This window comes from Euleptes europaea, chromosome 11 (assembly GCF_029931775.1).
Source record: "Euleptes europaea isolate rEulEur1 chromosome 11, rEulEur1.hap1, whole genome shotgun sequence".
Lineage (NCBI taxonomy): Eukaryota > Metazoa > Chordata > Lepidosauria > Squamata > Sphaerodactylidae > Euleptes > Euleptes europaea.
The window spans coordinates 22,063,232-22,080,848 of NC_079322.1; the positions used below are offsets into that span (position 1 = coordinate 22,063,232).

Sequence of the window (17,617 nt, forward strand, 5' to 3'; positions counted from 1 at the left end):
TACACTGCCTTTGAACACAGAGATACCATTTAGCTGTCATGACTAACAGTAATGAATACACCCAACTCCCATGAATTTGTCTGAATGCCACTGAAGCTACTAGTCAATCATCTAATCTTGTGCTAATGAAACCTCCGGAAGCATATCAGCCAATCCCAAATATTACCATCATCAGACACGTTCCACTGGCCAACAAAAAACAATGGAAAGATATCCGTCATTACTTCAAAAGGCCACTTTGTTAAAAAAAAAAAAACTTACTGTCCAATTAACCAAAGTCAATCAACAGGTTTTATTGAAACCAGAGCATCTTGAAAAATGTGCCAGTGTCGTGGTCAGCAGGGACCAGGACACTGAAGAGCTCCCAGATGAGTTGGTGGCAGAGGCTGGGCCCTCTACCTCCTCGGAAGGTAGCATATGGTCTCTATCAAAGGCTGAAGCCCCCCGCACTTAGCCTGAGTAATGAGGAGGAGAGACAGCTGCAGCTGGTAGAATCACCCCCGCCTGTAGCTAGGCTGAGGGAAAGACTACGCAAAGATGCAGACACCCACCGCAGGAATGCACGGGAGTATAGGCGAACACAAAGCCCTGAATACTGACAGGAGCCAGGCTAGGTAACTAGTGGGGCAAAGGAGTGCACCACCAGAGAACCATGTATTCCAGGCTGTTGGGAAGTTTCTCTGTGGAAGCAACGATTCAGTTTACGGACTGCTTCGCATCCACTTCGGCTTCTGACCCTTTCTCCGGCTTGAATTCCTGGAACTCCGACCCTCGGCTTGATTCACGACTCTTCTTCTGGGCACGTTTGGACTCCTGTTTTGATTTCCACTGACTCAACCTTGGACCGCACGACTACCCAGCCTCCTAGCCCAGCCCGGGACCTGGCAGCCAGTCACGGTAAGAAGACGAGTTGTTTTGTTATATGATGACTTTCTCTACCTTTTAAGGAGAATCAAACCGGCTTACAACCTCCTTCCCTTCCTCTCCCACAGTAGACACGTTGTGAGGTAGGTGGGGCTGAGAGAGTTCAGAGAGAACTGTGACTAGCCCAAGGTCACCCAGCTGGCGTCATGTGGAGAAGTGGGGAAACCAACCCGGTTCAGCAGATTAGAGTCCGCCACTCATATGGAGGAGCGGGGAATCAAACCTGGTTCTCCCGATTAGATTCCATCGCTCTTAACCACTACACCCCGCTGGCTCTTCTGTTGCTTCTGTGGCAAAGCACAAGCTCAAATCCCAGAGCAAAAACTGAGTGCAAGATGGGATGGGAAAAAAGAGAGAGAAGAGAATTCAAGGCACGCCTTTTGACTTATGTAAATAAGGAGGTTTATATGCCATTAAAGGTTTATGAATGAATGAATGAATAAATAAGGAGGTTAACAGGTTTACCTAGCTGACTTGATTGTGTGTTAATGTAGCCATATGCAGCGACACACAGGAGAAAGAAGAGAGACATAAGATGGTCCCTCTGTCTGTTGTTAACTTTAGCCAGGCTTCTATGCTGACTAATACAAAGCACAGGGCTTCTAAAGAAGCATAATCACCAAGCCAGGATTTATAGCACTGCACTGTGAAGGAGAGATCAATTTGTCTAAATGGTAGCTGGCAACCCGGCACCAGTAACTGTTGCAGAAAGCAGAACGGACTGGACATCCTCCATGGTTTTCAGGACTTGAGGTGCAACTGCTTTAAAAATAGGAGGCAATTATTGCCGTCTGTTCAATGCATTACACTTTCCCAAGGACTACAAAGGTTGGCTGTAAAAGAAACAAAACAAAAATTCTTTAGTGCTGCGTGTATATATATATATATATATATATATAGCCAGCCATGGAGAAATGATCATCCACAGAACAGGAAATGCCTGGAATTAAATCTACATTGAACCTGAAGCACTGGCAACCTAAGGGATATTGGGCATGGATTCGGCCTCAGCACCATCTCTCAGTTCAGGCTAAAGAAGGGACCTGCAGAAAGACCAGCCCACTCTGGCAAGGAAGCCGCAGGCAGTCCGGAGCAGGTCAGATGGTGCCTCTACACCACTGGTTCCCAACCAGGGGTCCGTAGACCCCCAGGGGTCCGCGAGAACTAAATTAAGGTCCGTGAAACAAAGTTATAAACCCATAATAAATTAATATTTTCAATTAAAAGTTCTCTATTATAATATATATATATTCAAATATTATTCTAAGTTTAGTGTTTAACTAACAGTTATGATTAAAGTTTATTTTCAAATTCTCGGAGTTTTTATTTTGAACCTTGGGGTCCCTGCACCGAACAAAAAAGTCCTAGTGGTCCCTGGTCAAAAAAAGGTTGGGAACCACTGCTCTACACCTTCAGGCTCATCCTTGTTGAGACCTCTGCGCAACCAGCAGACTGCAATCACTGCTAAGGCCTTGTGCATCAGAAGTATTCCGTCAAAACTCTGGGTACCCGGGGAGTTCATAAAACATCCCATAATACTTCTCCAGCCAAACCAATAGCCAGGAAAGACAGATGACAGTCAAATGAAGCTAGAAGCGTAATAGCCACCCACAGTGGAAATTTCAAACACTGTAGTCTATTTGCTTCAGGCTTTTCTTCTTTTGTCCGTTTCATTTGATTCAGAGGACAAACCAAAGGAGTATTTTTGGCAGTATACTTTAATGCAGTCTCTTATTTGTCTCTGCAGGACCATAGCCGTGCCCTAAACTTCATCATTTGATATATGGATTTTTTTCATACTTCCTGCACTCAGCTGTTCCTACACTTCTGTTCTGTATCTCCGACTAAAAAACAGTATCTACCTTCAATGGGCCAGTGAATTCAAAGTGATCCTAACACAGCACAATATAGTTTGTTTCACCTTAGCGTGGCAATCCTGAAACTTTGACATAGTGAGAACCAAAAGACGTGGGGAGCTTGGTCAAATACCTCTCTAAGCATAATGACAAAACCAAGACTCCTGAACTAAATTATGTCAGGGGGCAAGCCAATCTAAGGAGGAGAAAGCAGTCAGAGACCTCTGTCCATTTCAAGAGTTTGGATCCAACCAGCTTGAGAGGAAAATTTTTTTAAAACCATGTGAATATCTGTAAACAGAAATGTATACAGGTTGAGTATCCCTTATCCAGAAATCCGATATCCGGACTGACCCGAAAATCAGACTTTTTGAGCCAGCATGCACACATTATTCACAGGCTCCCAGAAGCACCCCAATTTGCTTTCTGATGGTTCAACGTACACAAATTTATTAAAAATGTTTCAGATTACATTCAGGCTATGTGTATAAAGTGTATACAAAACATAACTGAATTTGGTGTTTAGACTTAGGTCCCATCCCCAATATATCTCATTATGGATTTGCAAATATTCCAAAATATGGAAAGATCCGAAATACAGACCACATCTGGTCCCAAGCAGTCCGGATAAGGGATACTCAACCTGTACGTATTACAATAAATTTAAGGTCTGTATGTGTAGTAGAAAGCTGAACAATCATGCAAATCAGGATTTGTAAAGCTAACCTATTAGAGAAGGAGGAGGGAAAATAAAGCTGTTGTATTGGTCCCTTAAGAGCCCTGTGGCGTAGAGTGGTAAGCTGCAGTACTGCAGTCCGAGCTCTGTTCACGACCTGAGTTCGATCCCAACGGAAGTTGGTTTCAGGTAGCTGGGGGTAAAGGGAAGATGACTGGGGCCAACCACCCCGTAAACAAAGTCTGCCTAGTAAACGTCGGGATGTGACATTCACCCCATGGGTCAGGAATGACCTGGTGCTTGCACAGGGGACCTTTACCTTTATTGTTACCTTAACCTGGTAAGAACAGAAGGAGGCAGGAAGCAGGGAGAATGGAGCAATCTTATTGGCCCTTTTAGCAAACTGCGATAAGAGCCAATCACAAGTAAGAGTTGTCAATCCCCCTTCAAACTATAAGTAGAACTAACTAAGCCAGAAAAGACACACAGAGGAAGAGTTCTGGAGGACTTCAGCAAACAGGGACAGAGCTGAAGTCTAGATACTTGCAGCAGAAAATTCCTTCAGGAGGTAGAAGGAGCTTGAGAGCTGAAGAAGCTGTAGACCAGTGGTTCCCAACCTTTTTTTGACCAGGGACCACTAGGACTTTTTTGTTCAGTGCAGGGACCCCAAGGTTCAAAATAAAAATTCCGGGAATTTGAAAATAAACTTTAATCGTAACTGTTAGTTAAACATTAAACTTAGAATTATATTTGAATATATATATTTTATAAAAGAGAACTTTTAATTGAAAGTATTAATTTATTATGGGTTTATAACTTTGTTTCGCGGACCTTAATTTAGTTCTCGCGGACCCCTGGGGGTCCATGGACCCCTGGTTGGGAACCAGTGCTGTAGACCCTGGAGGGCAGAATAGCTATGGAGAGAGCTAGGCGCCAGAATCCTAGCTACAGCCAATCTCAAGGGAGTCCACGGAGGGAGTTGCGCATTGAAGTGCAGGGAAGAGGAGATTGCCCTTCCCATGGGAACGCTGGCAGAAAAGCCTCAGAAGATTGTAAATTTGAATTAACATATAGAATAAGAACAAGGATAGTTCTGCATTTTTTCTGTTATCATCAAGTTGGTGTTATATATATTAAGGAAATCTGTTGTTTGGATCTGAAGAGAAGAGAGTTGTTCTTCTGTGACTTTTAAAAGCAGCAATTCTGACTACTTTCGCAAGAAAACAAACTGCATAGACCACTCTTAGCAGAAAATCCAAGTTGTGTTTCAATATAGAAACATAAAATATATGGCATTATCGGGCTTTCTCTACCTGACCTGGGCACGTAGAGCAAGAGTCTCCTCTAAAATGAAGAAATGTATTAAACTTGTGATGGACTTCAAAAACAGAGCTACAGGCCATGCTCCCAACTGATTTCCTGTGTCATTTTTTCCTAGCGTATCATGTTTTGCTAATTACTACCATATCTTCCGCTCTGCTCTCAGCCTTTTAAAGGACCCGTGTATTCCACTCAATGCTTAGGGTTGCCAACCTCCAGGTATTAGCTGGAGATCTCCTGCTATGACAACTGATCTCCAGCCGACAGAGATCAGTTCCCCTGGAGAAAATGGCTGCTTTCTTGTCAGGCTGCCGGCATTAGTCTCTCTCCTCCCCTCTTGCTTGCCACTGCTCCAGCTTGAGCTCTCCTTGGCCTCCTTCCCGGCCCCACCCTAGGTAAGACTTGTACGTGGGCCCCATCCACACCTGCCTCGTCCTGCCCCCAACCACACCCGCCCAACTGCTGATCAGCTGGGGACTCAGCTGATCAGCGGCATGGCCGGCTTTACATGTGGCCTCGCCCTTCTCCTCCCAAAGCTGTGGCTTGAAGAGGGGCATTCTGTGGCTGCTGACTGGGGGTTGCCTCTTGTTGCTCTTGGTGTCTCCTGTAGCCTGGCCAACCGGAACAGATGGCTCCCGGATAAGCACTGGCTCCTAGTCACGCCAAGCGGTTGGGGGTTCTTGCTGTACCCCTGAGCCGTGGCTTGTTCCAAGGGCAGTCCAGCTCAAAAAACTTTCAGATTTTGGTTCATTCCAGATTTGGATTTCCGGACAGGAGATACTCGACCTGTAATGCGATGAGATAACTGGAAACAATATCTTTCAATCCAGTGCTGATTAAATTTGCCCTCATGCTAAAAATAGATGGCTCACAGGCAGTTGATACACCATAAGGAAATATAACCGTTTTTATTGAACTGAAGTTGAAATGCAATTGGGCTTTTTTTTGACTGCATGCACCAGGAGTATGTTATTGCTTATGTGAGGTGAATTGCTCAACATATTTTGCCCCAAGGCTTGTAATGATGAATTTTTGTGCCAGCAACGACACTTATTGAGAGGTTCCTCCCAAGTTATTGCTTCAGCAATACTGCCAAGTTCCTGCGAGTCCTCCCTTGGGAAATGGTAACAGGGACACCTTTAATTTTGCTGCACATGATCCTGACCTGGCTTCTGCTATTGTAAGCATAGCGGAGACCACTTTAATGAGACCATAGAAGTGGACTGCCTTTCAGAATGATAGCTAATGGGGGGAAAACACACCCCTTCCACTAGACATGACTTTTCCCTTGGCACCTTTCACAACACTACCTACGGGCCTTCTAGGTTGAGAATGCTGACGGATGAAGGAGAACGTAAAGGAAAGCTCCATCGTATCCTTCCCCCAGGCTAGGAGGCTTACACCAAGCTGCTTAGAGTGGCCTTTGAGAGAGGATGTCGCAGCAGCTTTGCCAAACAAAATTGGCCTCTTGTTTCGCCAATTAAACCTCAAAGTACAAATGTATGTGGCTGAGGGACATATACTCATAAATATAATTTATCATGTACAAACATTACGACTACCTACATATACTGACTAAAATACATCCAAGGTTACAATCACACAATAATTCTGCTGGCATAGAATCAAGAGTCCTGTTGCAACCCTTCAAGTTTGTTCTTCCATATACCGTGGATATTTCTTCAACGATGCAACACCAGTAGATCAGTTATTAAATAAAGCTGTAAATAATCTCTTCAGTATCAGTAGAAAGATAGAAATAAATCATCTTTCTCGGTGCTATTAGAAAAATACGACCGGTTGCCGGCTCCTAATCCCATTTCGTAAAGATCTCCAATAGAACTTCACATTTGTCTTAGTTGTTCAGAATAATATACGATCTGACAAACTCCTCATTCCACTAATGTTTGTTTCTCCACCCAGAGAGCTTCCTTGGTGGCTAAAGTGAAGAAGCAGACAACCGACTCTATTGGTTCAGGCATGGGAAGTCACTGTTGTTTCAGGGCCAAAACAGATGTGACGGCCTCCTCTTGTCCACCACAGCAATGCTGCCACCATTGTCAGTGCTTTAAAAATGCTGTGAGGGTCCAATCCTGATCAAGCCTGCAGCATGGCAGCACCAGGCCCTCTTGTCCCCTTCCCTATGCCTTTTCAAATGCCAAAACAGCTACAGGGGGCTGTTGCAGCTCTTGAAAAGGTGCAGGGGAGGATAAGATCACCTTATCCTACCACACTGCGGGCTTGATAAGGACTGGACCCTTGCGGCATTTTTAAAGCACTTAAAATGGTGGCAGCATCCCCATTGCGGACATGAGGATGCTGTCATGTCTAGTTCGGCCCTGAAGCAGCAGCAGCCAAGTGATCAAGAGCAGGATAGAGGTGGGAGAAGCCAGTGAGGTATTTTAGAAGCACTGGAGGGGCTGTGGCTCAGTGGTAGAGCATCTGCTTGGCAGGCAGAAGGTCCCAGGTTCAATCCCCGGCATCTCCAGTTAAAGGAACGAGGCAAGTAGGTGATGTGGAAGGCCTCTGCCTGAGACCCTGGAGAGCAGCTGACAGTCTGAGTAGACAATACTGACTTCAATGGACCAAGGGTCTGATTCAGTATAAGGCAGCTTCAGGTGTTCATGCTTCATGGTCATGCAACAAGTGTTGCTAATTTTCTATGTGCCGCTTTAGAAGGGTGGCATGCACCTCCGCAATAAAATTTCCAGTGTGAAATATGATAACCCTGGCATCAAGAAAAAAATGCAGTTCGGTTTAAATGAATAAATATGCTGTCTTTTGGAGCCAATGCATAAAGTGGCCCATATCTGATCTTACAGTTCCTCTAATGGAGCAGAATTTCGGTTGCAGAAGAGGAGGTGGGGATTTCTGCTGCTTCACACACACACACACCGCCGAGCCTGACTTTGCCACCTTTACTGTTCCTGAGGGTCCTCTGAATGCCCCTACCCCAAAGACCAAAATGGAGGAAGTTAATTGCCTGCAGGAGGAGGAACTGGGAGAGTCCTGCCTGCTCCACAAAGCCCACAGGTGGTTGGGTACTTCCCACCTGGTTTCTGAATTCAATGCCTGCCTGCCTTCCTTTCTTTCCTTTCTTTCCTTCTTTCCTTCTTTCCTTCTTTCCTTCTTTCTTTCTTTCTTTCTTTCTTTCTTTCTTCCTTTCTTCCTTTCTCCCTTTTTCTCTCTCTTTCTTTCTCTCTTTCTCTCTTTTTTTCTTTCTTTCTCTAGCTCTCTCTCTCTCTCTCTCTCTCTCTCTCTCTCTCTCTCTCTCTCTCTCTCTCTCTCTCTCTCTCTCTCTCTCTCTCTCTCTCTCTCTCGTGAGCCAACAATCACAGCCTCAAACCCAAGGCTCGTATGCTTGTTTAAACTGGAAACCAGCCTTGGAACCATGCAAGCAGTTTTCCACTGGTGTGAATTCCACCTTCCTTTTTCATGGCTGGCCATGACTATAATTTAGTGGTGAGGGCATGCACGTTTATTCCAAGACTTTTTGATCCTGAAAACACGGACTCAATGTGGTTAACAAATAAAAAGCTACATAAAAACCAAGCTGTGTCGCACCAGCTCGATTAATGAGAGCTCAGTATCACAGGCTAAGCCTGATTGGCAGGAAACCAGCGTTGCATTTGCACTGGGCTCTATTCTAATTATAGTACATCCTTCTATTAAAACAAAGCCCTACAGTTTTAGCTAATTTAATTCAGATTCGTTTGCTACTACATCGACACTTGGAATGAATCCTATCCCAATGGGTTGACTTATTTTGTAATTATGGAAAATGCACTGCGTTCTGAGTGTCCTATTGGGTTGTTTAAATCTTCAGGGTGTATTGCTGGAGCCAGCACGTTTCTTAAAGCTTTTGCTGCACAAGGTGTACTGGGAATATCGTTCTCCACCTCTCTCTTCACAAGAGGCATTTAAATGTGGTTTGGATGACTCAGATCATGGATAAAATTCTCTTTACTGGAAGAAGGAAGGCTAACATTGAAAACAAGGACCTGAGCCTCATGCTAACAATAGATGACTTATGATTTCCAAATAAAGAACATGATTATTTTACAAATAAACACACTTGTGTGTGCTTGGCTCCTTTGCTTTGTTTTTCTAATTTCCTCGGTGGATTACACTTTGATACCTGAGACTGAGAAGTACCACTTCCTCCATCTGATTCTGCCTCATTGTTTCAACTGAAGAACTGGTTTGCTCTTTATTTGTGTGTGCGTGTTTGCGAAAAATTAAAGAAGTGGTCAGCAGTTTATCATCATCTCTTGACACAAAACAAAGCTGAAAACAAAATTAAGGGGCTGTGCGAGCAACTCAGAAATAGAAGGGGTTGTTGCTCTTTTAGGGATTTATCATCCGAGGAGTTTAATCCTGCATCCTTGCCAAACGGCTTTAAACCCAAAGCAATCAAATGTAATTTAAGGTTGTTTGATTCCCTTCTTTCATCCGAGTCCTTCTGCCAAATCCTGCGCAGGGCTTTCAGTGAGAAAACTTTCATCTCGCATTCATTTTCAACAACGTTATGCTCCCTAGACGATCTTTTGACAGTCTGTCATGTTCCAGTATTTCAAAAATTGTGTTCTAGGACACGGTGGACTGTTGAACTATGTTTTGTATCTGAAATGGAGGACATCGGGCAGTACGCATTTGGGCTGCTTCCTTGTGTAGGAATTAAGAACATAAGAACATAAAGGGCCCTGCTGGATCAGACCAAGGCCCATCAAGTCCAGCAGTCTGTTCACACAGTGGCCAACCAGGTGCCTCTAGGAAGCCCCCAAGCAAGACGACTGCAGCAGCACCACCCTGCCTGTGTTCCACCGCACCCAATATAATAGGCCTGCTCCTCTGATACTAGAGAGAATAGGTATGCTGCATGACTAGTATCCATTCTAACTAACAACCATGAATACCCCTCTCCTCCATGAATATGTCCACTCCCCTCTTAATGCCCTCCAAGCTGGCAGCCATCACCCCATCCTGGGGCAGGGCGTTCCACAATTTAACTATGCGTTGTGTGAAAAAATACTTCCTTTTATCTGTTTTGAATCTGTCACCCTCCAGCTTTAGCAGATGACCCCGTGTTCTAGTATTATGGGAGAGGGAGAAAAACTTCTCCCTGTCCACTCTCTCCACACCATGCATAATTTTATAGACCTCTATCGTGTCTCCCCTCAGCCGCCTTCTTTCCAAGCTAAACAGCCCTAAGCGTCTTAACCGCTCCCCATAGGACAGTTGCTCTAGTCCCCTAATCATTTTGGTTTAATATAGGGTTGCCAGCTCTGGGTTGGGAAATTCCTGGAGATTTGGGGGTGGAGCCTGAGGAAGGCAGAGTTTGGGGAGAGGAGGGAAATCCACTGGATTACTTCCATGTACAAAACAGTGTGAAACCTGCTTGGTGTATTATGCAGGCATATGTACAGTTTTTGCCCTGTGTACTCAAGGTATACAGCCACAGTCGACTGTTGCTACAAAGAAAACACACACACACACAATTGCAGGTTTGAGGAAAATCTGACAACCCGTTATGTTTTCCAGCCTCCAGGTGGGGCCTGGATATCTCCTGGAATTACAACAGATCTCCAGACGGTAGAAATCAGTTCCCCTGGAGAAAATGGGTGCTTTGGAAAATGGACTGTATGGCATTAAATCCAGTGGATTTCCCTCCTCTCCCCAAACTCTGCCTTCCTCAGGAATTTCCCAACCCAGAGCTGGCAACCCTATATTAAACCAGGGAAAACCATAAGAAGCTGCTTTGGTCCACAGCAAAACCCGAAAACAAAAGTCACACAATCCCTTTTATTACAAACAACTAAAACGCCACAACATACAGTGTGCAAGCTTTTACTTTTGGAATCTGCTATGGACCAAGAAGGCTGCGCACATTTTTTGAAAACACTGCAATTTAACCACTGGATTAAAAGGAGCACCTCCATTGCAGAAGAAGAACCCGGGAGGTTTCCCTAAGCAATACTGCAACATTTTGGCTTAAATCGGCCTCTTCACTTACTGCATAAAATAGAATATAAGGACTACAATGTTTTCTCCTTTGCTCTCGGCCCAATAAGGGATCTGTATATCCTGCTTGGTATAAGAAAGACCTTTGATCAACCACTGGTTGGATAGCTTCCTTTTAATTTTTTTGCTTTTTGTTCTCCGCTTATGCCAAGGGTGCAATACGCTCACTGTGCTCAACAAAACAGTCTAACACAAGATGCTGACAACAGAGGCCTTACGATCCTGACCCAAAAGATCCTTTTATCCCTCCACCCCCCATTTGTAAAAAAAAACAAAAAACAGCCAGCTTGAAGAAGAATAACGGAGAACATGAAAACTTATGCTCTGTGTTGTATTATATGTTGTCAATCTTAATGAAAAGTATTATGTGGCTTTTGGAGCCTGTTAGCATTTCTCCTCGAACTTTCCCATGGTGTTGCACACGGTGAAATGTTATTGCTCTCAAACGCTATATAAATAGGATTGCCACATTTTTCCCTGGCCTGGCTTCTGCACTTTAAACAGCACACGACGTAACATAATTAAGCAAGTAAAACTGCTTTGGGTCATGAATACAGAGCATCTGTGGTTGCATGCCGAAGATTACATATTCAATCCCTGGCATCTCCAGCTGAAAGCAGCAGGTAGTAAGTGGTGTGAGAAGCTTCCGCCTGAGACCCTGGAGAGCTGCTGCCAGTCAGAGTAGGCAAGACTAACCTTGACAGGCAAATGGTCTGACTTGGGATAAGACAGCTACATGTATTCAAGCTTTTCTTAGGAGAGAGGTAAAAATGAGCCAAAGTGCTTAAACTGTTAGACTAGAATCTGGGAGACCCGGGTTCAAATCCCCACTCTGCCATGGAAGCTTGCTGGGTAACTCTGGACCAGACACACGCAGCCTAGCTTAACTCACAGGGTTATCTGAGGATAAAACAGAGGAAATGGATAAGGTGCTTGAAGCCCTCACTGAGGAAAAGGGAGGGGATAAATGAAGCAAATAAACATAAGACAAATCCCACATGGAGTGAATTAGGCAAATCCCACATGGAGTGAATTAGGCAAATCCCACATGGAGTGAAATTCCACAGCCAAACTCAACACACTTTCCTCTGTGCCTCACCGGCCCAAGCAATACTGTATTTCGGAGGAAACTCACCCATGTCATTTACCCTAGTTACAACACTCAAACAGTGACAGCCAATCTACACATTATGACTACCCTTTGCAGGTCACCAAACTCTGTCTTCTGTGTGGCTCACACTGTGCAGAGCAGCTTGCTACAGAAAGGGTCTCTCGTGTGGAATGCTTCCATGCACCCAATGCCACCAAACATTCCTCAAAGCTGTGGCCTGGACCTTCTTGGACAGTATGTGTGAAATACTGCCTCGAAGATGCCTCGTGTGGTTCCGTAGCTGAACAACGCTGTCTTGGGTTTGGGCTGTACCAGGGTGGCAGACTGGGAGGGAAGGCAGCATGGTATAGCCCAGGGGTCGGCAAACTCATTAGTCAAAAGAGCCAAATATCAACAGTACAACGATTGAGATTTCTTTTGAGAGCCAAATTTCTTAAACTATGTAGGTAGGTACACTGTTTATTAACTTAATAAACTTTAATTAAAGTTTTAAGTCTTAATTAAACTATAGGTACACTGAATAAAACTTGATATCATACTTAATAGTGATCTTATTTATTGATAAAAATTAAATTGTAAGTCCCTGCCATTTCCCCCTCCCCGTCTGGAGGCCTGGACTACCGCCAAAAAAGCCTATTGGTAGACCTGGCCTCCGGCTGAGTCCCATTGGGAGGCCAGGTCTACCCATTGGCTTTCTTGGTAGTAGACCTGGCCTCCGGAGGCCCATAGAAGCCAATTGGTAGACCTGGCCTCTGAAGGGGGATTTTTTCCCCTCCTCGGAGTCCAGGTCTACCGCCAAGAAAGCCAGTGGGTAGACATGGCCTCCCAATGGGACTCAGCCGGAGGCCAGGTCTACCAAAGGAAGCCCGCCCTGCCCAACAGCTGATAGGCGGGCGGGGGGGAAGGAACCCAGCAATCACGCGGCTAGAGGGGAGGTTTTAGCCTCCCAACCATTGAGGGCAAGGGAAAGGGGGACCTGGCCATTCTCCACGGAGGGGGGGGGGAGAGAGACAGCGCGCCCGCTCGCCTGCTCTCTCTCTCTCAGGCGCGCCAGCTCCGCAGCCCGGCTGCTGGCTCGAGCGGGTGCGAGAGCAGGGGCTCCGAACCAAGTTCGGAGAGCCGCACTCAACGGGCCAAAGAGCCGCATGCGGCTTGGGAGCTGCAGTTTGCAGACCCCTGGTATAGCCTGATCTCATCAGATCTTGGAAGCTAAGCAGGGTCAGTACTTGGAAGGGAGACCACCAAGGAAGACTCTGCAGAGAAAAGCAACGGAAAACCCCCTCTGCTTCTCACTTGCCTTGAAAGCCCCTTGCTGGGGTTGCCAAAAGTCGGCACTTTACTCTCTCTCTCTCTCACACACACACACAGGGTTGGCAGACCAGCTGGAAACTCTGTGTACACTACTCTGAGCTCCATCTTGAAGAACGTGGAAGATGGAAATATAGCTAAATACACAAAATAAAGAAAACTGCAAGCCAACACAAAACGAGGGTTGAAGTTAACGTTTTAGCCTGAAGCATCAATAGAACAGAAATCTGGAACACAAATTTATTTCTTCCTTATAACTTGCAGGCATTTTTAAAGTAGCGACTGGAGCCGTACGTGCCATTATTTTTTAAATGAGACCACGCGTTCCTTTAGATAGAACTTTTTAATTTCACAACCGCTATATTCCTTTCATGCGGGAAGCTACATAACTGCAGAAAAACCACAGTGGGGGGAAAGTAAGCTTGCGGCCCATTCTCAATGTTCTATTATAATTTTTTAAAACCACAAAGTAAACAAGATGGTTTATTCATTGGGATGCAGCTGTTTCCCACCCCACCCACTTCAAACAGCAAAGGAGTTCAACGGTATTATAGGAAACTCAAGCTTCAGATCCGTCACAAAGATCTTGCTGTGTATATTACATTGTCAATGCCACTACTGCTTTAAATCAAAAGTTCATGATATTTGATACATAAACATTCAAAGAGTTGTTTTAGTAGCTGTAATTCTAATCCAGAACACATTAATTTTCATCAGAATCTACTCTACTTAAACCAAATGTTTTCTCTGCAGCAGCATGCAGGGATATGCCAACAGCTCCCACCATCACACAAACACACACATCATAGAGTTGTACAATCTGGGTCTGGCCAGTGATAACATCGCTGACTCAATTACGTTACGACAGGAGCGTAAAAATAATCTGCTTTCTAACGTTTTCTTCCCATACGCAGAGAAAACACCCAAGGGGAACATGCGAGGACCCAGAAAACACATTAAGGAAATCCAGAATGAATGCATCTTTTGTTGAACAGCTATATAATCAAGCAATAATTCCTAAAGGAGGATGCTTTACACTCTGGAGGAAAGTAAGGAACCTGGATGGAAATGTGGCAGAGAGACGCTGAGAACAGAAGGAAGGGTGAGGGTGGAAATCAAAAACCTGCCAGCCCTTTGGAGGTTTCACAAACCTAGTTACAGGGATAGAAAAGGGCAAGAGTCCAGTAGCACCTTAAAGCCTAACAAAAATATTTTCTGGTAGGGTAGGAGCTAGTTACAGGAAGATGGTGTGGAAACCCAAGAGGCTGACGAAGCTGAACGCAGAAGGCCAGGGCTACTGAGACAATTTATGGATCCAAGAGAAAACCCCACCTCAGCCTTGAAACAGGCACCACAGGAGGACGAAGATTTGAAGTACAAGAAGGGATGGGCTAACTCTCAGATACTGGGAGGTGGGCTAGGAACAGAGGCTTTTCAGCACCCTCAACAAAAGACAAGTCCCTAGAATTCTAGGTGGAGCCACAGAGGTTAAACAGGTATAGCAACAATAGATTATTTGTTGTGCAGGTAGGTGCCTGGTTTCAGGATTGACCTGTGCTCTCCCTGGTGTCAGTCATGAGTCACCCTCTCCTTAGTCCCGGCCCTTTATTTGATGGCTGCACTTATCATGGTAATAAAGGGAAGGATCCTTCTGGTGACAGTCTCCAAATCGATTAATCAGATAAAGTTATCAGAATGAGTAACGAAGGACGCACACAAATTACATACGGCATCTCTGTGTCAGAGCATCCAAGGACACTGTTGAACACAAACAATAGCAACTCTGTTGAGAGCTCAAGCATCTATCAAGTCAAAAGATTCAGGTCGGTCAGCAGGCACACACGACAACTGTTTTAACTCAGCAAGATTCTTTTCCCCGAAAAGTGACAACGGATTTCATCACTACCCTCTTGACAATCTGCAGCTTAGCAACTCAAAACACAACACTGTCTGGCGTGGGCAAAGAGAGAGGGAACGGGTTTTCTGTAGTGGCTGTGTGCAAGCTGGCACATGATTAGTCATGAGTTCTAATCCTACCAACTGAAGGGCCACTGGGAGCTACCATGAGCCCCTGAACAGATTACCTCTAGTACTCCCTTAACCTTCAGAAGAGCACATGTAATATACTTGATTAAAACAGGGATAATACTGTTGAACCAGGGCCGGATTTAGGCTTGATGAGGCCCTAAGCTATTGAAGGTAATGGGGCCCTTTATATGTCCAGCTGTCCTTTGTCAACAACACATTGTCGCTGTTTTTTGTGTTGAATATATGCTATATGGTAATTTATGGACCTAATAGGTATCTAAAGCCATTTGCACATAACAAAATATGCATTTTATCAAAGTAATTGTTGAACTGAAATATAATTAAGAAGAAGTATATTAATAGTGAAATAATTATTAAGCTCTAACTTAAAAGGATTTTTTATTCATAACAAAATAATGCAAACACATTGGCATTTGGCAAAAACAAAAGTTCCTTTAGAAACACAATTTACAAAGACTCATAATCTAGTCTCTAGAAACTTGCTATAACATGAAATATTAATAGGTGTAAATACATAAATACTACATAAGATGAATATTTTTCTAAAGTAATTTTATAATGGGATCAAAATAAATTATGTATTACATGAAATCAATCAGTAGGCATAAGACTCATACCCTTAGTCTATGCTGCCTGATCATCAGTCTACAAGCACTCTTTAATATTAGATACCAGGTACAACAGCTTGACCTACATTCAACTGTGCTGCACTGCAGTCTGCAGCTGCATGCTACATGTTGCCATGCAACTAGTCCATGCAGAATGTAGGCACCCTATATATAGAAATGAGCAAACCAGTGATATTTTAGGGAGCAGGCTAGCAGGCGGGGCCCATTACTTACATCATAGGAGCCTACACAACACAAAACACTGTTGATGTATGTAGGTTTTATTTTATTTGTTTTTTATCTTATATTTTGGAAATGTACATCCAGTTTTTTTTTCCTTTAAATTTTTTTGGTGGGCCAAGAGAGTGGGGTCCTAAGCGATAGCTTGTTTAGCTTATACATAAATCCGGCACTGTGTTGAACACGAACAATAGCAACTCTGTTGAGAGCTCAAGCATATATCAAGTAAAAAGATTCAGGTCTGTCAGCAGTCACACACGACAACTGTTTTAACTCAGCAAGATTCCCCACGGAGGCAGCTTACCCAGTGCCCGAGGTTTGCAGGGTAACCCCCCTCCGATTTTGAACTCTTAGGCCTTTTATGCAGGAATGTTTCCCTTCGGTCACTCCCTCCGACTGCTTCGGGGCTTCCTTTTGATTATGCATACCTTTCCCGATCATCAGAGGTTGCCTTGCTCTCCCCGGGCGTTTTACCCACATTTTCCAGATTCTGGCTAAAAAGTGCATCTGGAAAATACAGGCAAAACACGCATGGAGAGCGAGGCAACCTCAGAGGGGCAGATAAGGCATGCATAATCAAAAGGAAGCCCCGAGGCAGCTGGCAGGTGTGACCACAGGGAAACGTTCCTGCATAAAAGGCCCTCATCTCAACACCCTTGCCTGTCTCTTCTAGGCACCAATTTGTACAATCAGCACAATCACGCAATAAAAACCTTTCCTTGGACTTCACCATTTCGGGCCAGTAATGTATGTCTTATTTGTTATTCTTTGACGTGTGGGATTAAAAAAAAAAATCAGGGCAGAATTCAAAGAAGCAAACCCTTTCCCCACCACCACTTGAAACAGGAAAAACAAAGGGGGGGCTATTTCACTCATCTGATGATTGTATAAACACATGAAGCCGCCTTATACGAAATCAAATAATTGGTCTATAAAGGTCAGTATTGTCTACTCTGACCGGCATTAGCTCTCCAGAGTCTCAGGCAGAGGCCCTTCACATCACTTACTTCTTCGTTCTTTTTTATAAACTGAAAATGCTAGAGATTGAAATCTGGACGTTCTGCTCGCAATGCAGGTACTCTACTGCTGAGCCATGGTCCCTCCCTGAGGGCACACCGGCATAGGTAATATCCATATAAGAATTTTGTGGCACATGTGAGCAATGCCCGAGGTAACTGGCAGCAGTTACGCACGCACGCTAGCATCCTTATCATCTGTATGTCAGATGTTGATAGGACAGGGGAATGATAACCTGTTAGCATGTGGTAATGAGTGGTTACATGACGGGTAAGTCACCCAACACAGGCTTATTTGTGGTAATTAATCACAGCATAATTGAGCAGGGCTGATCTTGAATAACTAGAAAACACTCCCTTTATGTTTTTGCTCATTGTTTTCCTTTGAGGGCTAACAGCACCGCATGGGGGTTGAGGTGGAGTGAGAGTACTGGTTGGCAAAACCACAGAATTAACTCCGCCACCACCACAGGTCCTAGTATTGCTTC

The 17,617-nt window shown here is 44.4% G+C and overlaps 1 protein-coding gene across 1 annotated transcript in view; it reads right to left on the reverse strand.

The window, feature by feature from the left end:
* EEPD1 (endonuclease/exonuclease/phosphatase family domain containing 1) overlaps positions 1-17,617 on the reverse strand; it is a 70,394-nt gene that overhangs the window by 25,930 nt on the left and 26,847 nt on the right. The gene's annotated exons all lie outside the window — the stretch shown is intronic.